Source organism: Rhinopithecus bieti, unplaced genomic scaffold (assembly GCF_001698545.2).
Source record: "Rhinopithecus bieti isolate Rb0 unplaced genomic scaffold, ASM169854v2 scaffold_12928, whole genome shotgun sequence".
Taxonomy (NCBI): Eukaryota; Metazoa; Chordata; class Mammalia; order Primates; family Cercopithecidae; genus Rhinopithecus; species Rhinopithecus bieti.
This window is the reverse complement of record NW_016807614.1, coordinates 482802-488687: the sequence shown is the minus strand read 5'-3', so window position 1 is coordinate 488687 and position 5886 is coordinate 482802. Positions and strand designations below refer to the sequence as shown.

At 48.3% G+C, this 5886-nt stretch overlaps 1 protein-coding gene across 8 annotated transcripts in view; it reads right to left on the bottom strand.

Annotated features, from left to right (window-relative positions):
* Window positions 1-5886, bottom strand: part of PECAM1 (platelet and endothelial cell adhesion molecule 1) — a 96761-nt gene that overhangs the window by 9723 nt on the left and 81152 nt on the right. The window lies entirely within an intron of this gene.

Genomic DNA, 5886 nt, shown 5'->3' with positions numbered 1-5886 from the left:
AAAAAAAAAAAAAAAAAAAAAAAAAAAATTAGTAGCACATTTTTTTTTAAGAAAAAAAATGAAAACTATGGGAAAGTAGGAAGTAGCAGATAAAAATGATCTCTGGCCTCATTCTCCAAACCCTGTTGATGCTTTTTTTTTTCTAGTCATTTTCCACTATGATTTGACTTTTTGGGGGGCAGGGAGGCAGGGGAGCAGTTATAATTATACAGTATATGCCACTTTATAACTTAACTTTTTCATGTAACATGGCTTTATAAACTTCTGATAACTTCTTAAGCATAATTGTCCAATTAGCTACTAAATAATTGTTAAATGGATGTGCAACTATTGACTTCACCAATTCCTTACTTTAAAATATAGGTTCTTTCCAAGTTTTGCTCTTTTCAATAACACCACCAGTATCCTCTTTGGGAATAAAGCTATTTCTAGATTTCATACTATTTTGTCCATCCCTTCCAGGAGCAGACTCAACAGAGCAGGAGGCAGAAGCATTGCCAATGCTCTTAGCAGGTCTGGGCAACTCTTTCCCCTTCCCTTCCCCTCAGGAGTCTCTTCTCAACTGCCCAGGAGCCCACACCACCTTCTTTTTTTTTTTTTTTTTTTTTTTTTTTTTAGACGGAGTCTAGCTCTGTCGCTCAGGCTAGAGTGCAGTGGCTCACTGCAACCTCCATCTCCTGGGTTCAAGCAATTCTCCTGCCTCAGCCTCTCAAGCAGCTAGGATTATAGGTGCCCACCACCACACCCAGGTAATTTTTATATTTTTAGTAAAGATGGGGTTTAGCCATGTTGGCCAGGCTGGTCTCAAACTCCTGACCTCAGGTGATCCACCTGCCTCAGTCTCCCAAAGTGCTGGGATAACAAGGCGTGAGCCACCGCGCCCGGTCTCACACCACCTTCCTGGCAGGCGACCTGCTGTGTTTGCCTGGCCCTGCCAGTCTGCAGTTGCGCAAATGGTCCCAACCAGATGTCAGCAAGAGGACAGTGAGGGTGAGAAAAGCCAATGAGAGCAGGAAGCTCTGCATGGGTGGTGGGTGATCCCTGCCTGCATTCATTAGAGATGGTCTTCACTATGAGAGGCAAGTGATGGGTATGGCTTGCCCCAGGACCCCCACCCAATGGTCAGCGGCCCATATGTTGGGGCAGATTCCCAAACAGCTGACTGTGGACCCTGACTTGAAGACAGAGAAGTCATGGAAACCTCACCTGCTGCCTGGGAGAGACCCCAAGAAGTGATGTGGGCATTGGGGATGGTTGCTGTTCTCGAAGGTGGTGGAGGGAATGGTGGGAGGGCCATAAGTCCTCAGTCTTATCGAGAAAAGCATGCCAAGGGGCCTCAGTATAGAGCCAGCCCCAAGCTCACATACAGTTCCTCCTGGACCACGGGCAGGCTCAGGGCCCATCTGTCACAGCGGGGGTCACAACCCTTCTGTTTCTCTAATTTAGAAATATCCTGTTTCCCCAAGTCCACCTCACCCTAACACCCTGTCTTATCACAAGTCCATTGCTCCTCCCCCATAGAGGGAACAGAGCCAGAAGTTCCTCAGAGGCCCTTTTTCTGTCCCGGCTGGGCCAGAGGCTGGCGTCAACAGCCAAATGATGAATCAGCCCAAGGGTAATGTTGAGCCATTGTGTCAACTTCCATGCATTGAGTGAGGTTGGGGACAGCATCCCCAACGCAAATCTGACCTGCAAGGACCCAAAGGACCCCGTGATTGCTGGAACCTCCTATTCTCCCAAGGGCTCTGGAACTTCCTCCCCAACAGAGAAAGAACCTCAAGTCAGCATTTTCTAAAGCAATCTGAAGACACAATGCTAAAATCTCAAATACTGATGGAACACTCACTCCACACACACTTGCAGTTCTTGTTTTTTTGGTAACAGAGCAGTCACCACCAAAGTAGAATTGGAGGTAGCATCCATTTTTTTCATGGGATGCTCTTTTACCATCTTGCACGCCAAAGTAGGAAATGCCTCCCTAGGGGTAAGGTTGGCAGTGCCCCTCTGGCCTCACTGGCTCTGGGCCTCACAGGATGGGTGGGGACTGATCCTCAAGTGCTCTTCTCTTCCTCCCATGGGAGACTTGGCACAGAGGCCTCCTTTTCTTCGGTTCTTTCTCAGCCATTTCCTGTCACGGCTACTCTCAGCCCAGTCATTCTTGGTATACTGGGTGGCAGGGGATGTGGTGAGGACTAGGGTTTCTGCCTCCTTAAGCAACATCCTAGAAGTCTGAATTCCAGGCAAATAGAAAGTAGAAGGTAGACCGGGCGCAGTGGCTCACGCCTGTCATCCCAGCACTTTGGGAGGCTGAGACGGGCAGATCACTTGTGGTCAGGAGTTTGAGACCAGCCTGGCCAACATGGTGAAACTCCATCTCTACTAAAAATACAAAAATTAGCTGGGCGTGGTGGTGCGTGCCTGCAATCCCAGCTACTTGGAAGGCTGAGGTATGAGAATCACTTGAACCCAGGAGGCGAACGTTGCAGTGAACCAAGATCATGCCACTGCATTCCAGCCTGGGTGACACAGCAAGATATAGTCTTGAAAAGAAAGAAAGAAAGAAAAAAAAAAAAACCAGAAAACAGCAACAAAAAAGTAGAAGATGGACCGCTGAGTGAACAGATTCTGTGATGGGGAGGTGGGCCTCTCTGACTGGCTGGTGCCCAGAGCAAGGTTCAGCACCCATCCAGAGCCACAGTAATCAGGTTGGATGTGCCCCAAGTCACCTCCCAAGACAGAGGGCAGGCGAGAGCTGGCATTGGAGAGAAAAACCAGCTCTCCTGTTGGAGGAGTTGCAGGAGGTAAATTCCTCTAGCCAGGGTTTCTCCATGGTGGCCCTGTTGAAATTTTGGGCTGGGTGGTGTTTTGTGGTGGGGAGAGGGCTGTCCTGTGCATTGTTGCATGGTTAGTGGTATCCCTGGCCTCTATCCATGAGACGCAGTAGCATTCTCTTCTCTGTCCACCACGCAGTGACAACCAAAAGTGTAGTACTTAGTGCCACTGAACTGGACACTTAAGAGTTAGAATGGTAAATTTTATGTGATATGTGTTTTACCACAATTTTAAGAATAAAATTGTAAAAAGTAAAAAAAAAAGTGGGCCAGGCACTGCAATCTCAGCACTTTGGGAGGCTGAGGCAGGCGGATTGCTTGAGCTCAAGAGTTTAAGACCAGCCTGGTCAACGTGATGAAACCCCATCTCTACTAAAAATACAAAAAAATTTGCTGCGTGCAGTGGTGCACGCCTGTAGTCCCAGCTGAGTCAGAGGGGCCTGCCTTGGGAGGCGGAGGTTGCAGTGAGCCAAGATTGTGCCACTGCACTCCAGCCTGGGTGACAGAGAGAGACCCTCTCTCAAAAAAAAGGTGGGAAAAAAGCATAGTGTAGAATTCTACTGTATATCTCTAGGCCATAGAAAGTCAATAGGGAAACTGAGACACACAGGATCCCTGCCAGTGCTGTGTCCATCCCCTAAAGCGGGGAGGCAGCTGAGTGGAAGGGGCCTCATGATACAACAATTAAAAAAAAAAAAAAAAAAAAAGCTGTGCTTAGAGCCAAAAGCCAAGACCGGAAAGACCAGGCAGCTCCCCGCTGTCTGCAAGCTTTCCCATCGAACTCCAGCTTCCTGTGCCAGCACCCAGCTCTCTCTCCTCGGCCCTGGGGCTGCTCCTTGGAGGCAGGCCTGCCCCATGCCCCTTTGCTTATCTAGGGGAGGGTTTGTTTTGTATCAGTCAGGGGGTGAAAGGGGGTTTAAGGGCCAGAACTGTGCCCTGTAAGCCATTTCCCAAAATAGGCAACCCTGAAGTACTGCAGGCTAGAAGATGATGGCGAACAAGAGGAAGAAAGGTCAGCAAAGACTCCACTCTGCACCCAGCTGGCTCACTGATCTGTCCAAGACCTACCCCACACCGGCCCCCCTGTTTTAGGGGGGTCACTCAATACCACCTTCCCTCCAATAAGCACAGTATTTCTGGGTTTTACTTGCCCACCAATGCTGCAAGATCCCTCCAGGATTTCTGGAGGGTGAGAAAGACCCTACTCCTTCCAACAAGAACGGAGCCTTAGCCTGGCACAACCGGAAAGGAACACACAGCATCAAGAGTGGTTTTCAAAGCCCGGGCCCTAGTGTGACTGCAGTAGCTGCATGTGGGCACTTGTTAGAAATGCACATTTTTGGCACCGCTCCAGACCTAGTGAATGGGAAATTCACAGGGAGTGGGGTGCTGCCAAACAATCGATGTTTTAATAAAGCCCGAGGACCACTGACCTGCATCCAGACCATCCCTCATCTTACAGAGAAGGTGATCAAGGTCTCAAGAGGCTCTACGACTCGCCCAGGGCCACCCAGGCCACAGTAGAATATTACTCTTAAAGTCTAAAGTAGATGCGAGCTACTTAGGAGGCTGAGATGGGAGGATGCTTGAGGCCAGGGAATGGAGGTTGCAGTGAGCCAAGATCATGCCACTGCACTCCAGCCTGGGTGACAGAGCCAGATCCTGTCTGGAAGAAAAAAAAAAAAAGTAGACAGAGTTCTCCAATTATGCAGATAACATGAAAACTAGACTAAGAAAGATGGAAAACAGAGAAGAATGCAGTCAATTGGTTTGGCAACAAACAACTGACAGCAATTGGTAACAAACCAATTGAGAGAAAAAAAGAGAGGGAACAGGAAGGCTTTGAAGAGCATGACTTCAGCCAGGCCTCCTGGGTTCAATCCCTGCTCTACCACTGGCTGTGGAACAAGGACAAGTTAATTAACCTCTGGGCCCGTTTCCCCATCTGCAGAGCAAGAATAATAATAGAACCCCCATCAGCCGTATGATGATCTTGAGGATTAAGGTAGGGCTCCAAGTGTCTCACACACAGGGAGTGCTCAATACATATTAGCTGTAACTGTGACCAAGGAGGAAGGGACTCTCCCAACCACAAGAGAATTAGAGTATAGGGAGAAAAAAATCAACACAGAACAAAAGAAATCTGCAGTCTATAGAGGTGGAATAATATCCAGAGGAAAGAGCTGCTGAAGAATTTAGCAATGAGAAAGAATCTGGGGATGGTTGTGATGATGTATAAGAAATGATGATCTGGCTGGGCGTGCTGGCTCATGCCTGTCATCCCAGCACTTTGGGAGTTCGAGGCAGGTGGATCACCTGAGGTCTGGAGTTCAAGATCAGCCTGGCCAATATCATGAAACTCTGTCTCTACTAAAAATACAACAACAACAAAAAAAATGGCTAGTCGTGGTGGCAGTAGCTGTGGTACCAGCTACTCAGGAGGCTGAGGCAGGAGAATCATTTGAACCTGGGAGCTGGAGTTTGCAGTGAGCCAAGATCACGCCACTGCACTCCATCCTGAGCAACAGAGTGAAGATCCCGTCTCAAAAAAAGAAAAGAAAAGAAAAGAACAAAAGAAAAAGAAATAAAGAAATGATGATCCTTAATGAGCTCTGGGCTCTGGGGAGGACTTGAACAAAGAGAGGTTGAGGATGAGTGTGGGAGAAGCCTAAGCGGGTGGGTTACTGCTGGCTAAAGGATCTGGCTCCTTGGAGAATCATCTCCCTTCCCCCAGGCAGAGAAGAGAGAATCTCTCTGATTTCATGTAGGGAGTGGAGGAAAAGAGATTACTTAGAAGATGGTTTATATTAAGGAAGTCCCAGAGAATTTAGGATAAAAATTCCTCAAATGGATGCCTGCTTTCTAGCAAACCAATAAGAGGAAAAGAAAGAAAGAAAAAACGAGCATTCAGGTGGCGCACGCTTAAATCCCACCACTTCGGCTTTGTACAGCAGACCTCTATTTAAGTGGATTCTTGAAAAGGGAATCAGGCCGGGCGCGGTGGCTCAAGCCTGTAATCCCAGCACTTTGGGAGGCCGAGGCGGGCGGGTCACGA